The 25026-nt window shown below is 25.1% G+C and overlaps 1 protein-coding gene across 5 annotated transcripts in view; it reads right to left on the bottom strand.

Moving 5' to 3' along the window:
• The window catches only part of LOC126746287 (5-hydroxytryptamine receptor-like), a 278830-nt gene that overhangs the window by 193572 nt on the left and 60232 nt on the right, over window positions 1–25026 (bottom strand). The gene's annotated exons all lie outside the window — the stretch shown is intronic.

Here is a 25026-nt window from a genome sequence, read left to right as displayed (position 1 = left end):
CCTTTATCAATGCTATTATAATCCACTTGACCCAATCAACATGTTTGGTCCACTCCCTTTTATCGCTATTTTCACAACGTTTTACTCACGTTCGAGAGTCTCCCCTTGTAAAGTAAAACTTTTGACCCTTTAAGAAGTAACTCCGGGGGTGTAAAAGCTGTAATGGAACTTTCTTTAGCAATTTAGTGAAAGATTTCTCTTTAGAAACGGTCCTCGACACTTGTTTACCCTTAGAAAAGAGTTTCCTCGGTAATAAAGCTTGACTTTTGGTGTTTTTTTTTGAGTGTCGTTAGAAAGGAATATTGGTTTTATTACTCTGATCAGTAAAACTTGGTTTAAAGAAAAGAGAGTCGTGTCCATTTAAGTTATGCATAATTTAAATAATATTTTATCACCTTTTAGCCCAGTAAAATAATTTCTCAATAAATTTACCAATTAAGGAAATCACTTATTTGGAAACCTTTAAGAACACTGCTGAGATTTTTTTGTGTGAAAGTCACTTCAAATATCTGGAAAATTGATTTTTGGAGGCTGGAAAATCTGAAAATTCTCTATCGTTGTAAGTTCTGAAGCTACTGAAATTATTGAGAAATAAATGCTCATCACAACAGTGATTTTAATGGAAACATTGCTACAAATGATAAACGATTTATTGTTTAACGTATTTTTTTTAATTTTTTCCAGGTTTTTTAATCAGTTTTTTAATATTTTAGGAATTTGAAATAAAATCTTGGTTTGTTCCAGGTTTTTGGGGTCATCTTTTACATCTTTTAGGCATTTGAAATAATTTTTTCTTTTTAAGAAAACTTTTTGATAAAATGTATTATTTAAGATTCGAAGTTTTTGGAATATTTTCACTAATTTTTTAAGATTATCGAAATGTTATTCCAGGCATTTAAATTATTATTCTTTTTTTATTCCAGGATTTTGATTTTCCTTTTTCACGTCTTCCATGCATTTGGAATAATTTGTTCTTTTATTCGAAGAGTTTAAAATCATCTTTTAAGTCTTTTAGGTATTTAAAATATTTTTTTTAATTAGTTTTAATTTTTCAAGATAATTTTTTTTGGTTTTAAGCTATTTTTTTAAATTTGAAATCGTTGGAATAATTTTTAAAATTTTCCAGATTTATCGAGTAATTTTTTAATGATTGGAGGCATGTAAAATGGGTTTTCGTATTACTCCAGTGCTTTGGGGTGATTTTCCAGGCATTTAAGGCATTTGAAATAATTTTTTAAATAATTTTATTGTTTAATTTATATTATTCCAGTTTATATTATTGTTGCAATTTTATATTATTCCAGGCATTTGGAATAAAATTTCGTTTTATTTCTGGACCTTAGGGCCATCCTTGACGTCTTTAAAGTATTTCAAATAATTTTTATTTTAATTTTTGATCTCTTGGGATAAATTTTTATGTTTTGAGGATTTCTTTTTAATTTCCCGAAATTTTTAAGATTTTCTGGATAATTTTTCACAATTTCCAGCTTTTCCACGGATTTTTGTAATACTCCAGATTTTTGGAATCAAATCTGGTTTTGTTCCTAGATCTTGAGACCATTTTCCATATTTTCCAGGCATTTTAGAAAATTTTTCTTTTAATTTTAATGTTATAGTATTAATTTTTTTTTTAACTTTTAGTTCCAGAATTTTTGAAATTTTTTATATAATTTTTAGCATTTTCTATATTTTATTAACACTTTTATGACATTCCAGATATTTGAAATAAAATATCTTTTTATGCCAGGATTTTGGAGTCATTTATTATTGTTTTTATATATTTATAAAATTTTAGTTTCTATCTTGTCAAGTTTTTTTAAATTCCAGAAATTCTGAGATCTTTGGAATAAGTTTTAACAATTGCGAGGTTTATCAGGCAACATTTTATTATTCCAGACATTTGGAATAAATTTTTGTTATATTCCAGGACTTTGAAGTAAATTAACAGGCATTTAAAATAACTATTCTTTTAATTTTCAGAATTTTAGTTTCTATTTTGTCAATTTTTTTTAAATTCCAGAAATTCTGAGATCTTTGGAATGAGTTTTAACAATTGCAAGGTTTATCAGGCAACATTTTATTATTCCAGGCATTTGGAATAATTTTTTGTATTATTCCAGGACTTTGAGATAATATACTAGGCATTTAAAATAACTATTCTTTTAATTTTCAGAATCTTAGTTTCTATCTTGTCAATTTCTTTTAAATTCCAGAAGTTCTGAGATCTTTGGAATGAGTTTTAACAATTGCCAGATTTGTCAGGCAACATTTTATTATTCCAGGCATTTGGAATAAATTTTTGTCTTATTCCAGGACTTGGAGATAATTTACCAGGCATTTAAAATAACTATTCTTTTAATTTTCAGAATTTTAGTTTCTATATTGAAGTATAGTATTGAATATACATTGAAGTAAATAGACATTTAAAATAATTTTTGTTTTAATTTTACGAATACGATAAGTTTTTGTTTTCAAATTTTGAGTCTAGAATTTTTGAAATTTATTTTTTTTTTTATATTTTCCACAATTTTATAATATTCCAGACATTTTGAATAAAATCTTGTTTTATTCAAGAACTTTGAGGTAATTTACCTCTTCTTTCAAATATTTCAACCCAATTCCAGAACTTTTAAAATTTTTAAAAGAGGTTTTAATATTTTCCAAATATTCCGAGCGTCTTTGTAATATTTCAGGCATTTGAAATAAAACCTCATTAAATTTTATGACCTTAGCGGGATTTTCCACTTATTCCAAATAATTTATCTTTTAATTTTATTATTTTAAAATAAGTTTTTGTTTTCAGTAATTAAATTTAGAAATTTTTAAAGCTTTGTAACATTTTTTGAAATTTTTAAGTTTTTATAATAATTCAGACATTTGAAATAAAATCTTGTTTTAGTTCTAGACCTTAAGGTCATTTTCCACATCTTTTGAATTTTTTCAAAATAATTTTTAATATTTTTTAGATTTGTCCAGCATTTTTATAATATTCCAGGCATTTGAAATAAAATTTATAATTCGTTTTATTCCAGGACTTTAAGATCAGTTTCTTCATATTCCAAATATTTCATCTTTAGGTTTTTATATTTTGAAATAGGTTTTGCTTTCAATTTTTAAATTCAGAATTGTTGAAGCAAATTTTAATATTTTCCAGATTTTACACGCATTTTTATAATATCTGGGGCATTTGGAATCAAAACTCGTTCCATTCCTTGACCTAAGCGTCATTTTCCACGTCTTCCAGATATTTGAAATAATTTATCTTTTAATTTTATTATTTTACAATAAGTTTTTGTATTCAGTTTTTAAGTTTGAATTTTTTAAATTTTTTACCATCTTTATAATATTTCAGACATTTGCAATAAAATCTCGTCTTATTCCTGGACCTCAGGGTCATTTTTCACGTCTTCCAATCATTTCAATGTTTTGAAATAAGTATTTGATTTCAATTTTTAATTCCAGAATTTTTGAATTTAAAAAAATAATTTTCAGCATTTTCCAGATTTGCTCAGCATTTTTATATTATCCCAGGCATTTGGAATAAAATTTTGTTTTATTCCAGGAGTTTAACACAGTTTCTACGTCTTCCAAATATTTAATCTTTAAATTTTTATATTTTGAAATAGGTTTTTGTTTTCAGTTTTTAAATTTAAAATTTTAATTTTTTTTTTTAAATTTTTTAACATTTTTATAGTATTCCAGACATTTTGAATAAAATTTTGTTTTATTCCTGGACCTCAAGGTAATTTTTCACGTTCTTCAATCATTTCAAAAGATGTATCATTTATTTTAAATGTTTTGAAATAAGTTTTTGATTTCAATTTTTAATTCCAGAATTTTTGAATTTTTTAAAATAATTTTCCGGATTTGCTCAGCATTTTATTATATTCCAGGCATTTGGAATAAAATATATAATTCGTTTAATTCCAGGACTCTCAGATCAGTTTCTACGTCTTCCAAATATTTCATCTATTAATTTTTATGTTTTGAAATAGGTTTTGCTTTCAATTTTTAAATTCAGAATTGTTGAAGCAAATTTTAATATTATCCAGATTTAACAAGCATTTTTATAATATCTGGGGCATTTGGAATCCAAAGTCGTTCCATTCCTTGACGTAAGGGTCATTTTCCACGTCTTCCAGATATTTGAAATAATTTATCTTTTTAATTTTATTATTTTACAATAAGTTTTTGTATTCAGTTTTTAAGTTTGAATTTTTTTAATTTTTTACCATCTTTATAATATTTCAGACATTTGCAATAAAATCTCGTCTTATTCCTGGACCTCAGGGTCATTTTTCACGTTTTCCAATGATTTTAATGTTTTGAAATAAGTATATGATTTCAATTTTTAATTCCAGAATTTTTAAATTTTTAAAAATAATTTTTAGCATTTTCCAGATTTGCTCAACATTTTTATATTATTCCAGGCATTTGGAATAAAATTTCGTTTTATTTCAGGAGTTTAAGACAGTTTCTACGTCTTCCAAATATTTAATCTTTAAATTTTTATATTTTGAAATCGGTTTTTGTTTTCAGTTTTTAAATTTAAAATTTTAATTTTTTTTTTTAAATTTTTTAACATTTTTATAGTATTCCAGACATTTGAAATAAAATTTTGTTTTATTCCTGGACCTCAAGGTAATTTTTACGTTCTTCAATCATTTCAAAAGATGTATCATTTAGCTTAAATGTTTTAAAATAAGTTTTTGATTTCAATTTTTAATTCCAGAATTTTTGAATTTTTTAAAATAATTTTCCAGATTTGCTCAGCATTTTATTATATTCCAGGCATTTGGAATAAAATATATAATTCGTTTAATTCCAGGACTCTCAGATCAGTTTCTACGTCTTCCAAATATTTCATCTATTAATTTTTATATTTTGAAATAGGTTTTGCTTTCAATTTTTAAATTCAGAATTGTTGAAGCAAATTTTAATATTTTCCAGATTTTACACGCATTTTTATAAAATCTGGGGCATTTGGAATCAAAACTCGTTCCATTCCTTGACCTAAGCGTCATTTTCCACGTCTTCCAGATATTTGAAATAATTTATCTTTTAATTTTATTATTTTACAATAAGTTTTTGTATTCAGTTTTCAAATTTGAATTTTTTTAATTTTTTACCATCTTTATAATATTTCAGACATTTGCAATAAAATCTCGTCTTATTCCTGGACCTCAAGGTAATTTTTCACGTTCTTCAATCATTTCAAAAGATGTATCATTTATTTTAAATGTTTTGAAATAAGTTTTTGATTTCAATTTTTAATTCCAGAATTTTTGAATTTTTTAAAATAATTTTCCGGATTTGCTCAGCATTTTATTATATTCCAGGCATTTGGAATAAAATATATAATTCGTTTAATTCCAGGACTCTCAGATCAGTTTCTACGTCTTCCAAATATTTCATCTATTAATTTTTATGTTTTGAAATAGGTTTTGCTTTCAATTTTTAAATTCAGAATTGTTGAAGCAAATTTTAATATTATCCAGATTTAACAAGCATTTTTATAATATCTGGGGCATTTGGAATCAAAAGTCGTTCCATTCCTTGACGTAAGGGTCATTTTCCACGTCTTCCAGATATTTGAAATAATTTATCTTTTTAATTTTATTATTTTACAATAAGTTTTTGTATTCAGTTTTTAAGTTTGAATTTTTTTAATTTTTTACCATCTTTATAATATTTCAGACATTTGCAATAAAATCTCGTCTTATTCCTGGACCTCAGGGTCATTTTTCACGTTTTCCAATGATTTTAATGTTTTGAAATAAGTATATGATTTCAATTTTTAATTCCAGAATTTTTAAATTTTTAAAAATAATTTTTAGCATTTTCCAGATTTGCTCAACATTTTTATATTATTCCAGGCATTTGGAATAAAATTTCGTTTTATTTCAGGAGTTTAAGACAGTTTCTACGTCTTCCAAATATTTAATCTTTAAATTTTTATATTTTGAAATCGGTTTTTGTTTTCAGTTTTTAAATTTAAAATTTTAATTTTTTTTTTTAAATTTTTTAACATTTTTATAGTATTCCAGACATTTGGAATAAAATTTTGTTTTATTCTTGGACCTCAAGGTAATTTTTACGTTCTTCAATCATTTCAAAAGATGTATCATTTAGCTTAAATGTTTTAAAATAAGTTTTTGATTTCAATTTTTAATTCCAGAATTTTTGAATTTTTTAAAATAATTTTCCAGATTTGCTCAGCATTTTATTATATTCCAGGCATTTGGAATAAAATATATAATTCGTTTAATTCCAGGACTCTCAGATCAGTTTCTACGTCTTCCAAATATTTCATCTATTAATTTTTATATTTTGAAATAGGTTTTGCTTTCAATTTTTAAATTCAGAATTGTTGAAGCAAATTTTAATATTTTCCAGATTTTACACGCATTTTTATAATATCTGGGGCATTTGGAATCAAAAGTCGTTCCATTCCTTGACCTAAGCGTCATTTTCCACGTCTTTCAGATATTTGAAATAATTTTTTTTTAAATTTTATTATTTTACAATAAGTTTTTGTATTCAGTTTTTAAATTTAAATTTTTTAAATTTTTTACCATCTTTATAATATTCCAGACATTTGCAATAAAATCTCGTCTTATTCCTGGACCTCAGGGTCACTTTTCACGTCTTCCAATCATTTCAATGTTTTGAAATAAGTATTTGATTTCAATTTTTAATTCCAGAATTTTTGAATTTAAAAAAATAATTTTCAGCATTTTCCAGATTTGCTCAACATTTTTATATTATTCCAGGCATTTGGAATAAAATTTCGTTTTATTCCAGGAGTTTAGGATAGTTTCTACGTCTTCCAAATATTTAATCTTTTAATTTTTATATTTTGAAATAGGTTTTTGTTTTCAGTTTTTAAACTTAGAATTTTAATTTTTTTTTTAAACTTTTTAACATTTTTATAGTATTCCAGACATTTGAAATAAAATTTTGTTTTATTCCTGGACCTCAAGGTAATTTTTACGTTCTTCAATCATTTCAAAAGATGTATCATTTAGCTTAAATGTTTTAAAATAAGTTTTTGATTTCAATTTTTAATTCCAGAATTTTTGAATTTTTTAAAATAATTTTCCAGATTTGCTCAGCATTTTATTATATTCCAGGCATTTGGAATAAAATATATAATTCGTTTAATTCCAGGACTCTCAGATCAGTTTCTACGTCTTCCAAATATTTCATCTATTAATTTTTATATTTTGAAATAGGTTTTGCTTTCAATTTTTAAATTCAGAATTGTTGAAGCAAATTTTAATATTTTCCAGATTTTACACGCATTTTTATAAAATCTGGGGCATTTGGAATCAAAACTCGTTCCATTCCTTGACCTAAGCGTCATTTTCCACGTCTTCCAGATATTTGAAATAATTTATCTTTTAATTTTATTATTTTACAATAAGTTTTTGTATTCAGTTTTCAAATTTGAATTTTTTTAATTTTTTACCATCTTTATAATATTTCAGACATTTGCAATAAAATCTCGTCTTATTCCTGGACCTCAAGGTAATTTTTCACGTTCTTCAATCATTTCAAAAGATGTATCATTTATTTTAAATGTTTTGAAATAAGTTTTTGATTTCAATTTTTAATTCCAGAATTTTTGAATTTTTTAAAATAATTTTCCGGATTTGCTCAGCATTTTATTATATTCCAGGCATTTGGAATAAAATATATAATTCGTTTAATTCCAGGACTCTCAGATCAGTTTCTACGTCTTCCAAATATTTCATCTATTAATTTTTATGTTTTGAAATAGGTTTTGCTTTCAATTTTTAAATTCAGAATTGTTGAAGCAAATTTTAATATTATCCAGATTTAACAAGCATTTTTATAATATCTGGGGCATTTGGAATCAAAAGTCGTTCCATTCCTTGACGTAAGGGTCATTTTCCACGTCTTCCAGATATTTGAAATAATTTATCTTTTTAATTTTATTATTTTACAATAAGTTTTTGTATTCAGTTTTTAAGTTTGAATTTTTTTAATTTTTTACCATCTTTATAATATTTCAGACATTTGCAATAAAATCTCGTCTTATTCCTGGACCTCAGGGTCATTTTTCACGTTTTCCAATGATTTTAATGTTTTGAAATAAGTATATGATTTCAATTTTTAATTCCAGAATTTTTAAATTTTTAAAAATAATTTTTAGCATTTTCCAGATTTGCTCAACATTTTTATATTATTCCAGGCATTTGGAATAAAATTTCGTTTTATTTCAGGAGTTTAAGACAGTTTCTACGTCTTCCAAATATTTAATCTTTAAATTTTTATATTTTGAAATCGGTTTTTGTTTTCAGTTTTTAAATTTAAAATTTTAATTTTTTTTTTTAAATTTTTTAACATTTTTATAGTATTCCAGACATTTGGAATAAAATTTTGTTTTATTCTTGGACCTCAAGGTAATTTTTACGTTCTTCAATCATTTCAAAAGATGTATCATTTAGCTTAAATGTTTTAAAATAAGTTTTTGATTTCAATTTTTAATTCCAGAATTTTTGAATTTTTTAAAATAATTTTCCAGATTTGCTCAGCATTTTATTATATTCCAGGCATTTGGAATAAAATATATAATTCGTTTAATTCCAGGACTCTCAGATCAGTTTCTACGTCTTCCAAATATTTCATCTATTAATTTTTATATTTTGAAATAGGTTTTGCTTTCAATTTTTAAATTCAGAATTGTTGAAGCAAATTTTAATATTTTCCAGATTTTACACGCATTTTTATAATATCTGGGGCATTTGGAATCAAAAGTCGTTCCATTCCTTGACCTAAGCGTCATTTTCCACGTCTTTCAGATATTTGAAATAATTTTTTTTTAAATTTTATTATTTTACAATAAGTTTTTGTATTCAGTTTTTAAATTTAAATTTTTTAAATTTTTTACCATCTTTATAATATTCCAGACATTTGCAATAAAATCTCGTCTTATTCCTGGACCTCAGGGTCACTTTTCACGTCTTCCAATCATTTCAATGTTTTGAAATAAGTATTTGATTTCAATTTTTAATTCCAGAATTTTTGAATTTAAAAAAATAATTTTCAGCATTTTCCAGATTTGCTCAACATTTTTATATTATTCCAGGCATTTGGAATAAAATTTCGTTTTATTCCAGGAGTTTAGGATAGTTTCTACGTCTTCCAAATATTTAATCTTTTAATTTTTATATTTTGAAATAGGTTTTTGTTTTCAGTTTTTAAACTTAGAATTTTAATTTTTTTTTTAAACTTTTTAACATTTTTATAGTATTCCAGACATTTGGAATAAAATTTTGTTTTATTCCTGGACCTCAAGGTAATTTTTCACGTTCTTCAATCATTTCAAAAGATGTATCATTTATTTTAAATGTTTTGAAATAAGTTTTTGATTTCAATTTTTAATTCCAGAATTTTTGAATTCTTTAAAATAATTTTCCAGATTTGCTCAGCATTTTATTATATTCCAGGCATTTGGAATAAAATATATAATTCGTTTAATTCCAGGACTCTCAGATCAGTTTCTACGTCTTCCAAATATTTCATCTATTAATTTTTATATTTTGAAATAGGTTTTGCTTTCAATTTTTAAATTCACAATTGTTAAAATAATTAAAAAATTTTTCCAGATTTCGTAAGCATGTTTATAATATCTGGGGCATTTGGAATTAAATCTCTTTCTATTCCTGGACCTAAGCGTCATTTTCCACGTGTTTCAGATATTTCAAATAATTTATCTTTTAATTTTATTATTTTACAATAAGTTTTTGTTTTCAGTTTTTAAATTTAGAATTTTAAATTTTTATTGAAATTTTTAAAATTTTTATAATATTCCAGATATTTGGAATAAAATCTCGTTTTATTCCTGGACATCAGGTTCATTTTTCACGTCTTCCAATCATTTTAAATGATGTATCATTTATTTTAAATGTTTTGAAATAAGTTTTTGATTTCAATTTTTAATTCTAGAATTCTTGATTTTTTTAAAATAATTTTTAGCTTTTTCCAGATTTACTTAGAATTTTTATAATATTCCAGGCATACAATTTCGTTTCATTCCAGGAATTTAAAATCAGTTTCTACGTCTTCCAAATATTTCATCTTTTAATATTTGGAAGACGTAGGGACATAGACGTACATTTTATATTTTGAAATAGGTTTTTAGTTTTTAAAATAAATTTTTATATTTTATGAGCATTTTTATAATATTTGAGGCATTTGCAATTAAATCTCGTTCTATTCCTGGACCTCAGGGTCATTTTTCACATCTGCCTGGCATTTTAAATAATTTTTCTTTTCATTTTTAAGTTTTAGGATAAGGTTTTGTTGAAGTTCAGAAATTTTCAGATATTTGGAATAATTTTTTGGAATAATTTCTCTATTTTTAGAGCAGTTTTTAAATAATTCAAGTTTTTAAAATAAAATCTGCTTTTATTCCATTGTATCACATTTCAAGATTTTTAGACATATAAAATAATTTTTTTTACAACTTTTAGCCTTTAGGGTCATTTTACCGTTTTTTCTGAAATTAGAAAAATCACTAATTTAAAGTTACCATAAATTTAGTGTTCATCTTCATTACTAGGCAGGAAACCAGTTTTTTCTCTCCTAAAAAGCAGAGGGAAAAACAACAGATTTTCTAGTGATGTAGTAAACAAACTGCAACAAATCCTCTGACCAATCATTTTAAATAATTAATTTAGCCTTTAAAAAATTGTTGAACATACTAAAAACCCTTTAAACCTCGGTCGATTTTAACGAGAAAAGCATAAAAAAAAGGGAAACTAAACACAAATCCGTCAAGAGCCGAATAACGAGGTATCGCTAACGCGACCGATCAGTAGTTTGGCCATTTTCCGCCTCGTTACCTCGCATCTTAGGATGGCATTTTCACCCCTTACTTTTACGTGCTTTTTCCCTAACATTCTTTTTAAATATGCTGGAAAAAAACCAGGATAATTTCATAAATAAAACCCGGAAGGGGATGAGACTCTCGATAAAGGCCAAAAGCGATAGATATACTAGGCCTCCTGAAATAATGCCCTTTATATTGCCCGATTTAGGGCATAAAAGGGAAAAAATCAAGCGATAAGTTTATAAATCGACGGGCATTTTTCAAAAAAAAAAAAAAGCAAAAAAAAAACTTTTTTATTCACCGTCGACCGAAACAAATGGCCCCTCGGTTAAAATCCTCAAGTTACCATCTATCTCGCTCGAACACTTTTACCCGCTTTTCTATTTTCTCGCTTGTGTGCTTAAATAACCGGACCCCACTTTTTTCCTCTACCCTTTATGGATGGACCTAATTTTCCTTTTCGGCCTGCGGAAAACCCAGTTGGACGGGCTTCAGTTAATGTATTATCTTTATTTACTTTTTCACGTTATTTATTTAAATTTCTACACTTGTTTTCCCCTTTAGTTAAAGAGAATCCAGACCAGTTTCCCTTTCAAAAAGAAAAGTGCATGAGATCCATTTAAGTTATGCCTCTTAATCATGTTCATTTAACTGATGTAACATCCCCATTAAAACATTTTACATACATTTGTACTTGTAATGATTGTATCCTTAATGGCACACTTAACCAATGAAAATAAGCATTAAAACCTGAACAAAAGGTGCATCGTGCCCATTTAAGTTATGCTTTGTAATTATTTTACAGTTAGTTGTCGTTACCCGACACAGTTTATACAGTATTTCTAACGAGTCGGACAATTAATTCCAGTTGTAATTAAAATTTGCAATTAAGTCTGAGGGGGAGGGGGCATTAGAAGCCTTTTTACACCCGTCCATTATTTTAATGTGCTTTTAAGTAAAGTTCACGGTGAAAGCTAATTTAATTATTGTCGTTTTTTAATGCAAAATAATTTATTTTTGTTGTTGTTTATTTTGTTTTTAAAGAGTGCTTTTACTAGAGCATATGTGAGTGGAGGGTTAATTAGTCGACATGGAAATGCAATTTATAGATTAAAATTTACGTTTTCGTTTAAAAAAAAATATTTTTTTTTGTGAATTCTGGGTGCATTTATAGGAAAAAAGATGGGGGAATATATTATAGGCATCAAAACGTTAGTCAAAAAAAAATTTTTTTTTGGTCAATTATAAGGAAATTTCCAAAAAAAAGGGTTTTAGGGATAAATATAGAGACACATCCGTTTCTAACCAGGTATTGAACAAGAAATCAACGGTTTTAAAAATAAACAAAAATGCGTTCAAATTGTCTGGAAAATAAAGTTTTTCAGGTCTGTTTATCCAGACAGTTAAACAAGAAAGTAATTATCCAAAAAAAAAATTGGAGATCAAGACACTAATAAGAAAATAGAGCCATGATATAGAAAAACGTGGAAAAGTCGAACTTCCATTTATATATCCCTTATAATTTCTTTAAATTCCTTAATCGTAAATAAAAAAAATGTAAATAAAAAATAAATAAAAATGACACCATATCCATTAAAGTTATGCAAAATACTGCATGACTTTGTCGATTACCACGATATCCGTCGTCGAGTATTCGAAATTATTCAAACAGAGTATTAGCTAACGTCTTTTATCTGGAACGACTGGACACTTTAGCCTGGCAGCGGGAACAATTTAATTTTACGACCCTCTAACGGCACAAATTTCGCTAAAGCCTGGACGCATTAAGCCCCCCTCCCCCAGTTCCTACTTCCATTTCGTTAAATATTTGGTCAGAGTTTATTTCGGTATTAGGAGCTTAGACGGGAAAAGACTGAGCAAAGCCACGGTTAACCATAAATAAAAAGCCGTTCGAGGAGGAGGAGGAGGTTGGGAATTTATTTTGTTGTTGAAGGGAAAATTAATTTGAATTAAAAAAATTCCCCTTTAAATCATTGCCTCTAGTTTTTGTTTTAAAAAGAGTTTTTATAGCACAGCTCCCTCTGTGGTATTCCTCATGGAAAAACCTAAAATAGACCTAAAGCAAAAGCTAGAAGCTTAATACGATGAAAATTTCCTACATAATTGATGATCTCTTCCTTTCTAACTCTTTACTTAAAAAAATAACGTACTTAATATTTTTTTTTATTGAAAGCAACTGATTACGTAAGCCATTAGAAACTTTGTATGCATTTTTATATTCCAGGCAACTAACCGCTTTCATCTTAGACAGGCAGTGACCAAAGTCTCTATATCAGTTTCTTCATAGAGAAAACTACAAAGGGAAGTATGATTTATAAACAATTAGTAAATTGATTTTAAGGGATCTATTTGAAATAAATTTAACCTTTGTAACTATGTCAGAATGTATGATTTTAATTGAATTTTTGTGGATGTTTTAGAGTTTTGAGGATTATCTCATAGATCTCTCACTATCTGCATAATTTGAATGGACATATAACACAGTTTTTTGCAAATTATTTGCTAAAAAATAAATTTATAATAAACGTGCATAATTTTAATGGATGTGACACCATTTTTATATATTTATACTTTTCAGGCCTTTGATAAGTCCTGAAATATGTTTCGCTGTGTGATAAAGTAATTTGATTTAGTTTTATTAAAAAGACCTATTTTAGGCTTTTTTTGAAAAAATTATGTACTGCGGAAAAAAAAATTTTGAAAAATTTATTTTTGTTATACAAATGCCAGAAAGTGCTTAGGACTCAAAAACCAACTTCAAATTTAAAAATTTGTGTACAAATTCTTTAAAAATTTTTATATATACGTATTTCAGCGTTTGAAAAAAAATAAAGTACTGCAATTTAAAAAAAAAAAATTTTTGCAAAAATTAAAAAGATTAAAAAAGCATCATCCGGGTATTTAAAATCAACCAATTTTTATTTAATTCCAGTATTTCCAGGAATTTTCAATTTAATTCTAAGAATTAAAATTTACATTGAGAATCTTTCAGGCTTTTGAAATAATTTTGAACCTTATTCCAGGCATTTTAAGTAATTTTCAATTTAATTCCTATTTAGATTTTTTCAGGCATTATACCAAAAATTAAAATTTAATTTAAAACACTTCTAGGCTTTTCAAATTATTTGAAATTTAATTCCAGGCAATTGAATTTAATTTAAGGTTCTTTCAGATACTTGAAATTATTTTCAATTTAATTCCAGGCATTTTAAGTAATTTTCAATTAAATTCCTATTTAGATTTTTTCAGGCATAATACCAATAATTAAAATTTAATTTAAAATACTTCTAGGCTTTTCAAACTATTTGAAATTTAATTCAAGGCAATTGAATTGAATTTAAGGTTCTTCCAGATATTTGAAATTATTTTGAATTTAATTCCAGGCATTTGAATTTAATTTGAGGTTCTTTCAGATATTTAAAATAGTTTTGAATTTAATTCCAGGCATTTTAAGTAATTTTCAATTAAATTCCTATTTGGATTTTTTCAGGCATAATACCAATAATTAAAATTTAATTTAAAATACTTCTAGGCTTTTCAAACTATTTGAAATTTAATTCTAGGCAATTGAATTGAATTTAAGGTTCTTCCAGATATTTGAAATTATTTTGAATTTAATTCCAGGCATTTGAATTTAATTTGAGGTTCTTTCAGATATTTAAAATAGTTTTGAATTTAATTCCAGGCATTTTAAGTAATTTTCAATTAAATTCCTATTTAGATTTTTTCAGGCATAATACCAAGAATTAAAATTTAATTTAAAATACTTCTAGGCTTTTCAAACTATTTAAAATTTAATTTCAGGCAATTGAATTTAATTTAAGGCTCTTCCAGATATTTGGAATTATTTTGAATTTAATTCCAGGCATTTGAATTTAATTTGAGATTCTTGCAGATAGTTTAAATAATTTGGAATTTAATTCTAGGCATTTAAATGTAATTTAAGGTTCTTCCAGATATTTAAAATAATTTTGAATTTAATTCCAAGCATTTAAATTTAATTTGAGGTACTTCCAGATATTGGAAATAATTTTGAATTTATTCTTAAGAATTAAAATTCATTTTAAGAATCTTTCAAGCCTTATTTCAAAGGCAAGTTTTAATTAAATTCCAGGCATTTTAAGTAATTTTTAATTAAATTCCAAAAATTATAACTCATATTGAAACTTTCAGAAGTATTTTATGTAATTTTTAATTAAATTATAAGAATTTAAATTCCATTTTAGATTCTTCCAAGCATTTGAACTAATTTTTCATTTAATTCAGGGAATTAAAACTTAATTTGAAATACTTACAGGCTTTTGAAATAATTTTTAATTTAATTTCAGGCATTTTAAGGAATTTTCAATTAAATTCCTTTTTTGATTCTTTCAGGCATAATTCCAAAAATAAAAATTTAATTTGAATAACTTCCAGCCTTTTGAAATTATTTGAAATTTAATTCCAGGCATTTCAATTCAATTTGAGGTCCTTCCAAATATTTGAAAATATTTTGAATTTAATTCCAGGCATTTAAATTTAATTTGAGGTTCTTGCAGATATTTGAAATTATTTTGAATTTAATTCCAGGCATTTAAAATGGCCTTAAAAAAAGTTAAGATTTTTTTTTGGTCAATAAAATTGAGAATTTCTTTAATTATGTAGAACTTTTTATTTTTTAATAATTTTCATTTTTGTTATAAATTGCATATAATTTTCAAAATGTGTAATAAATCTAAGGAATATGTAAAATTAGATTACTAAAAATAAAAAAAATAATTATAAGAAACGCGTCTATTATTATTAATTATAATAAATCGATAAACGTATATTTTATACCTAATAATGTGGTAAAGGTAAATTTTTAATAATTTTTTCCTTACATTTTATTAATTTTAAAATTTAATCTCCTTAAAAAATCAGCAGATTTCATCAAAAATTCTGCAGACTCAATAAAAAAAATCCAAATGCATATTAATAACAAAATTACAAAATTCCCCAAAAAATCACCCTAACAAACAAACTACATAAAAAAGCCAATTTAAATAATAAATAAAAAATAAATAATGCAAAACTTAAACGTACATGATACCCATTAAATTATTTACGAAAATCTTTTGTATTCAGGTTTAAATATAACATTCGACCTTCATTCCAATTCGCAACAAAATAAAACTAATCCATCCAAATCGAGTATTATTATTATTATTATTGACAAAAACCTTTATTTAAAGCACTTTTCAATGGAGCGAGCCCCTATTGTTACCCTTAATCGAAAGCATGCTTTAAAATGCTCATAATACCCCATTTTATACGAGTTTTTTCCATCGCATGTTAAAAAAAAACGCATAATTTAAATGGATACGACGCTCACAATTAAATAATTAAACTCCAATTGTTCGTTCATGTTATTATTATGGCGTGGAGCCCGGGGTTAAAATAACCAATTACGTTCATAAACACGGTCGGAGGTGAATCTGGAAATTTGCTTTTATCTCGCGGTCGGATTGTTGTTTAACTGGATTTTGGAGTAAAACGGTGGTCGGTAAAAAGGCATTTTCGACATAGAATTTGGTCATAAAAACCCTTTTGGAAGGTACGATTCTTAGAATTAAAATTATTTAAATCAACAAAAAAATTATAAGTTCCCCAAGTTTAGTGAAAAAAATAAGAATTGCCACAATCAAAAGAAAAATAAAATTAGTATTTTGACAAAACAGTGACGTTATTAATGAAATTAAAAAAAATTCAAATGCCTGGAATTACATTAAAAAAAGTATTTTAAATAGAACCTTGAGTTAGATGCCAAATTATTTCAAAAGCCTGGAAGAATCTGAAATTAAATTTAAATTGTTGGACTTTAATTAGAAATTACTTGAAATTATTGTATTAAAATAATACATCGTTTTGTTGCAATGAAATGCAAAATTATTTTAAATGCCTGGAGAAACCCTGAGTTACATTTGAAATCCTGCAATTTAATTGATAATTATTTGAAATGTATGAAATTAAAATAAAAATGATTTCAAATGCCTGGAATTAAGTTCAAAATATTTTTAATTACCTGGAAGAATTTCGAAATTAAATTAAGTTCGTGAAATTATTTTAAAAATTACTTCAAATTTGAATTTTTTATATTTTCCTTAATATTTTAGAATTGATTAAAAAATTTAAAAATCTTCCAGAATCGACAAAGAAAATTAGAAATTTTTAGAAAACAAAAATTAAAAATTTCTTGACAATTAAAAAATTCTTTATAATTAACAAATAAATTTCAAATCTTCAAAAATCAATAAAAAATTCACATGTTTTACCAAATATATGAAAAAATTAAAATTTTTTTACAATTAATAACAAAAATTATAAATTTTTCAGAATTAAGAAGAAAATATAAAAATTCCTTATAATCAAAAAAAAAATAAAACAAAATTACTTACAATTAACAAAAAAATCCGAAATTCCCCAGATTCTCAAATTCAACAAAAAAAATGCCTGGAATTAAAATTCAAAATTATTTCAAATGCCTGGAGGAATCCTAAGTTATATTTAAAATTCTGCAATTTAAATGATAATTGTTTAAAATGTATGGAATTAAATTCAAAATATTTTTAATTGCCTGGAAGAATTTCAAAATAAAATTTAAATTGTTGGACTTTAATTAGAAATTACTTGAAATTATGATAATAAAATAATACATTGTTTTATTGGAATGAAATACAAAATCATTCCAAAAGCCTGGAGGAATTCTAAGTTAAATTTAAAATCCTGCAATTTAATAATTGATAATTATTTGTAATGTATAGAATAATTAAAATAAAAATGATTTCAAATGCCTGGAATTAAATTAAAAAATTTTTGATTGCCTGGAAGAATTTCGACATTTATAATTAAGTTCTCGAAACTATTTTAAAAATTACTTCAAATTTGATTTTTTTATATTTTTCTTCAAATTTGATTTTTTTATATTATTAGATAATTTTAAGAAAAAAATTATAATAAACAAAAAAAAATAAAATTAAGTTATTAACAATTAATAAAAAAAAACCCGAAATTCTCCAGATTAAAAAAAATTAAGTTTCCAAATTCAACATAACAAATGCCTGGAATTTAAATTCAAAATTATTTCAAATGCCTGGAAGAATCCCAAAATAGGTTAAGATTCTTAGAATTAAATTTAAACTAATATTAAAAAAAGATGGAATTTTGGCTTTAGTTAAAATATACTTGCAATTCCTGAAATAAAATTTCAAATTTGTCTCAAATGCCTGAAAGAATATGAAAATGAATTTTAATTCCTGGAATGAAATTCAAAATTACTTCAAATGCCTAGAATTAAACTCAAACATATTTTAATTGCTTGGAGGAATTTCGAAATTAAATTAAGTTCCTGAATTTATTTTATGAATTACTTCAAATTTAAGTTTTTATAATTTGATATGTTTTTTCCTAAAAATTCAAAGAAATTTAAGAAATATTTCAGAATTGATTCAAAAATTTTAGAATCTTACCAAATTGACAAAAGAAAAATTAGAACTTATTAAAAATTCTTTGGAAATTAAAAAATTCTTTATAATTAACGAATAAAATATAAATCTTTCAAAATCAATAAAAAATTTAGATTTAAAAAATGTTTCGCAGAATAAATAAAAAAATTAAAAAAATTCTACAATTAATAACAAAAATTATAAATTTTTCAGAATTTAGTTATTAACAATTAATAAGAAAACCTGAAATTCCCCAGATTAAAAAAAATTAAGTTCCCAAATACAACAAAAAAAATGCCTGGAATCAAAATTCAAAATTATTTTAAATGCCTGGAATGAGAGTCTTCCAGGGTTGTGGAAAAAAATGAGTTGAAATTCTTGGAATTAAATTTAAACTCAAATTTAAAAAAAAAATGGAATCCTGGTTTTAATTAAAATTTACTTGAAATTCCTGAAATTAAATTTCAACTTTGTATTAAATGCCTGTGATAAAAAAAAGAATGTGATAATAAATTGAAATTCGTAAAATCAAATTTCAATTTACCTCAATTGACTCTCAAACTCTAAAGTCTCCATAATGAATAAATTTCAAAACAAAATATTGATTCTCGACAATTTTTTTAAAAAAATTATTGATTGTGGACAATTTCAGTTTTTTTTTATCAATTCTGTGTTTCTAATTGATTGTAAGGAATTTTTAAATCAATTATTTAACCTGAAAAATTTCTCGTTTTTTTTTTGTATTTGTGAGAAATATTTAAAGTTTTAATTAATTTTAAGTATTTTAAACAAAAAAAAAATTTTTTTGATTCAATTTAATTTAATAATTAATAAATTTTGAAGAAAATAATTGCAGTTCAAAAAAATTCAGAATTCATTATTCATAAAAAATGTGATTTTTTCCGCTATTTCAGGCTATTTTTAAATGTTTGACTTCTTTTTTTTAAATTAATTAATTATTATGAGTAGAGAGAAATATTTTATATTGTCAACTCTGATGATCCTAAAAAACAAATAAAATAAAAGTGATCTCAACAAATCACAAAGCAACACCGTATACATTTTAATTATGCATTCGCAAAACGGCTTCTTTATTTCAATTAACTCGGAAAGTTCCAATTGGGGTTGTTTCTTGCGAAATCTTATTACATAGTTGGTCTATTGACGGCACTTAGTTGACTATAGTGTAACTTGTGTCAACCGAAACTAATTGTATTTGGACCCTTTGAGACAGATACGTTATTGCATTAGATCGTAGGCAATAAGGCAATTGTGCTTTCGAGCTTCTAGACTAATTCGTTATGTACAGAAGAAAATTGGATTTTCGCTCAAGAGTACAACAACAATTGGCCGTTTTTAAACAAATATTTATTGGGGAAATTTTAAGAAAATTGTTTAAGTTTTGTAGGTCAGAGAGACAGAGGGATCTGGTAATGGTGATCCTGGAAATTTAGTTGTCAATTTTAAGAAGTTTTTTTAATAATTTCCAAGGAATTTTGATAATTTTGCGTCAATTTTAAGAAATTTAAATAAAAGACAAAATTTTAAAAAATATATAGGCACTGGTTAATCAAATTTTTTCGTCGGATTTGGGGCAATTTCTAATTCTGTTTACGTTAATTATGGGGAATTTAAGGGTCTTTTAAGTTTCTACATTGATTTTAGAAAATTTACTTTTTTTATATGATTTTGGAAATTTTTTTAATTGATTGTGAGAAATAAAGAAAGAAATAAACTCACAATTTCCATAAAGCGAAGAATTTTAATGAGAATCACAGGCATTCCAATTATTGACCAAAGAAATAAAACTTCCTCATCAATTGTGCAAGTTTATAATTTTTTTTATTTCATTGGAAAAATTTATACATTTTTTATTGATTTTCGGAAAATTACAAATTTTTGTGAAAATTAAAAAAAAATAAATAAAATACACAATTCCGACAACGAAGAATTAAAAAAAAATCACAGGCATTCCAATTATTGATCAAAGAAATAAAACTTCCTCATCAATTATGCAAGTTCATAATTTTTTTTTATTTCATTGCAAAAATTTCTAAATTTTTTTATTGATTTTCAGAAATTTCCAAATTTTCGTGGTAAATTAAAAAAAAATAAACAACGCAATTCCCATAAAGCAAAGAATTGAAAAAAATTCACAGGGATTTTAATTATAAACCAAAGAATTAAAAATTCCTTATTAATTCTGCAAGTTTAGAATTTTTTTTATTTCATTGGTAAAATTGGAAAAATTTGTACAATTTTTATTGATTTTCGGAAATTTCCAAATTTTTGTGGGAAATTGAAAAAAAATAAAAAAACACAATTACCACAAAACGAAAAATTTTAAAAAAATCACAGGCATTCCAATTGTTGACCAAAGAAATTAAACTTCCTCATCAATTCTGCAAGTTTATAATTTTTTTTATTTCATTAGAAAAAAATTATAAACTTTTTTTATTGATTTTCGGAAATTTTCAGATTTTTGCGGTAAATTAAAAAAAATTAAAATTCACAATTCCCACAAGTAAAGAATTTAAAAAAAAAATACAGGCATTTCAATTATTAACCAAAGAATTAAAAATTCCTCATCTGCAGAAAGTTTATAATTTTTTTTTATTTAATTGGAAAAATGTATAAATTTTTTTATTGATTTTCGGAAATTTCCAAATTTTCGTGGTAAATTAAAAAAAAATGAAATACATTCCTACAAAGCGAAGAATTTGAAAAAAAATCACAGGCATTCTAATTATTGATCAAAGAATTAAAATTTCCCAAATTTATAATTTTTTTTATTTTATTGGAAAATTCCCAATTTTTTTATTGATTTTACGAAACTTCTAAATTTTTGTAATGAATAAAAAATAAAATAAAATAGACAATTTCCACAAAGCAAAGAATTAAAAAAAAATCACAGGCATTCTAATTGTAGACCAAAAAATTTCCTCTTCATTTGTCCAAATTTATATATTTTTTTATTGCATTTGGCAAATTTCTAAATTTTTTAATTGAATATGGAAATTTCTAAAAAAAAAAGAAATTGTGTTCGGAAATTTCAAAAAACAAGGATTTTTGGAAAAAATCGTTATAATTTTCGGCTAAATTAACACATTAAACAATTAAGTTTTCTGTGTTTTGTTCTTAAAATTACTCACATTTTTGGAATTGTTCTTCGGAAATTTCCAAATAAAATTTTATTATTTTACAAATTCCTTACAATCAACAAAAAAAAATAGGAATTCCCCTAAATCAATAAAAAATTATAAAATTTTTGAGAATCAATCTAGAAATTAGAAAATTCTTTAGAGTACTAATAGGAAATTTCCAAATTTTTTTTCGTGATTGTAAGGAATTAAAAAATAAATAATTTTAATATTCACAATTTCCAAGAATCGAAGAATTTTTGAAACAAAATTACAGGCATTCCAATTATTGACCGAAGAAATAAAATATCCTTATCAATTCTGCAAGTTTATAATTTTTTTTTTATTGGAAAATTTTCAAATTTTTTTATTAATTCTCGGAAATTTCTAAATTTATGTGGTAAATTAAAAAAAAAATTAAATACACAATTTCCATAAAACGAAGAATTTAAAAAAAAATCACAGGCATTCCAATTATTGACCAAGGAAATAAAACTTCCTCATCAATTCTGCAAGTTTATAATTTTTTTTATTTCATTAGAAAAATTTTCTAAATTTTTTTATTGATTTCGAAAATTTTCAAATTTTTGTGGTAAATAAAAAAAATTAAAAACACAATTCCCACAAAGCAAAGAATTTTAAAAAAATTACAGACTTTCCAATTGTTGACGAAAGAATTAACATTTCCTCTTAAACTCTCCTAATTTATAATTTTTTTCATTGCATTTGACAATTTTCTGAATTTTTTAATGGATTGTGGAAATTTCTAAAAAAAAAAGAAATTTTGTTCGGAATTTTCAAAAAGCGAGGAATTTTGGGAAAAATCCCTATAATTTTCGGTCAAACGAACACAATGCATTTTTTTATTAAACAATTAAATTTTCTGTGTTTTGTTTTTAAAATTACTCACATTTTTGGAATTGTTCTTCGGAAAATTTAATTATTTTAGAAATTCCTTACAATCAACAAAACAATAACAAATCCCCCTAAATCAATAAAAAATTATTAAATTTTCGAGAATTAATAAAGAAATTAGAAAATTCTTTAGAGGCAGTAAAAAATTAGAAATTTCTCAGGAGCCGGTCCTCAATTATTCGAGAATCAAAAAAAAAAAATTATAAATTACTCAAAATTAATTAAAAAAAAATGATGAATTACGAGAATTAGGAATGAAATTTTAATTCTATAGTTAGAAATCGCAGTGCCTGTAATTTATTTCCAAAATTCTTCGCTCTTTAGTCATTTTGAGGTATAATTTAATTTCTTAGATGTTCTTCATAATCAATAAAAAAAATTATAAACACTCTATCCAAAATCAATAAAAAAATTTATTAGAATCAACAAAAAAAATTAAAATTCCCCAAAATCAATCAATTCAATTCAATTCAATTCAATTTCTGACCAAAAATTGATTTTTTCGACCAGATATTGAAGTGTCTATAATTTCTTTTTAATTTATATAATTGCCTCAATAAAAAGAAAATTAAAAACTTCTCAAAATCAATAAAAAAATTAATGAATTTCGAAAATTATAGTTCTTTGATCAACAATTGAAATGCCCGTGATTTTTTCCTAAACTTCCTTTAAGGGATTTATCTATATTTTAATAAACAAGCAAAATGAGAATTTCCATACTATATCCGGATATCCGACATCTAATTAGCTCGGACGTAATCTATAAACAATAGAATTTCACGCGACATGCATATAATTTCCAAAAGGGGTATATTTAATTAAAAATTGATTTTCAATTAATTAAAATCAAGCCCTGGATGCATTTGCAATTTCTTAAGAAAACGTTTCTTAAAGCAAATAGAAAACCATTGATTATTGAGACTCTACCTCGACTAATTATTGCAGACTTTCCCGTATAACAGAATCACAGTTTAACCCATAAATCAAACGCCATTTTCTGGCAAATTCAAGGGACATAATGTACAACCAAGAGAGGGAGCGAACAAGCTAATATGTCTTTATGGCGACGTGTCTTAAGTGAAACCCGGGTGTATCATTAATCCTGGAACATTCCGGGAATATTATTGTTACGTGGTCGACCACCGTGACCCCTGGAATGCGCCGCAAAATTAATTTAGTTTTAGGTCCAAATAGGAAGGAAATTTTACAGTTTTCCAAACATTTTCAACTTTTTTATGTCGGACCATCTGATGGCCGAATAAGCAAACAAGCGTGAGTTTCCTTTCGAATTGGCCCCTTCTGAAATTAAATCCCTTGGAGCATAAATAAATTCCCTTTGCTTCTTAAACTCACCCCAATTCCCTACTAAAATGGCCATATTCTTAGTGGTACTACTATTAAAGCATATTTGGTCTAAAATATATGCAGGAATGTTTCGCAGAAACGTCAGGAAGGTTCGGTGATTAATGTGTCGTTTAATTCAAAACCTTCGTCAGCTTTGTTCGAATTTAAGCGTCATAAGCGCCCCCCGAAAACCCCCCTTTGAACAGGCTAAGAGGGGGATGGTGGGTAAATTTATGTATAGCTTAGATTTGCTGATAAACAATGGCCTAAAGTCCATAAATTTAATGCGAGGATCTGTTCGGGGAGTGCCTGGAAAATTGCTCCAAAAGTTTGACTTTTGTCTGCTTTAAATGCATAATTTTATTCTGCACTGTACTCAATGCAAAATTATTTTCTTGTAATATTTTATAAAAATTATGCATAATTAAAGTGGATACGACTGACATTTTCTTATATCATTAGTAAACGTTCAGCTTTTTTGCGTTTAATGCTATAAACCGGTCTGTAAATGTACTCATTATTATAGTCACTATCTTTTTAGTGAAAGTTTTCCAAAAAAAAACCAAAAGTTTGACTTTTGATTGCTTGGCAGCTAACCTTTATATAAATAACCATTTTTTAAATAAATAAATAAACGTGTGTCAGATCCATTAAAGTTATGTACTTGTTAAAAGTCCAAAGGGTCAGAAGTGACTTCACTTCGTGCCGAAATAACTCACTTACTCCCTAATTAGTGCCACCTTTTGTCTGTTAGCGAGGTAACATTTAGGCCACCATTTTTTATAAAAATAAATAAACGTGCGTCAAATCCATTAAAGTTATGCACTGGTGGAAAGTCCAAAGGATCTAAAGTGACTTCACTCGATGCCGAAATAACTCACTTACGCCCTAATTAGTGCCACCCTTAAGACTTACCAAGAAAGTCTCGTAGAATCTGGAATTTACAGCTGGTCTTTTGACCGTGCCAGGGTTTCCAGATAAGTGGGAATTAGGGCTGTTTGACCCTTGCCCCTCTCGCCCCAAGGCTTTCCAACTATTTCGTATGTAATTAGTGCAATAGATTTATTATGGGTAAGAGGGTTTTTTTTTAATTTTTCCAAAAACAATATAACAAAAATAAATTCTCATTATTTTAAGTATTAATAATTATAATTTTCGCAATAACAGTTAATTGGAGACTACTCGTTCATTATCTATTGTTTATATTTAATCGCACTTAAATATTATAGACAGTAGTTTGGTCCTAACTATAGTCACGAATAACGCAAAAAAGTGTTTAGAA

This window comes from Anthonomus grandis, chromosome 17 (assembly GCF_022605725.1).
Source record: "Anthonomus grandis grandis chromosome 17, icAntGran1.3, whole genome shotgun sequence".
Lineage (NCBI taxonomy): Eukaryota > Metazoa > Arthropoda > Insecta > Coleoptera > Curculionidae > Anthonomus > Anthonomus grandis.
Note: the sequence above shows the minus strand (reverse complement) of the source record. Positions and strands in the feature narration are given on the sequence as shown.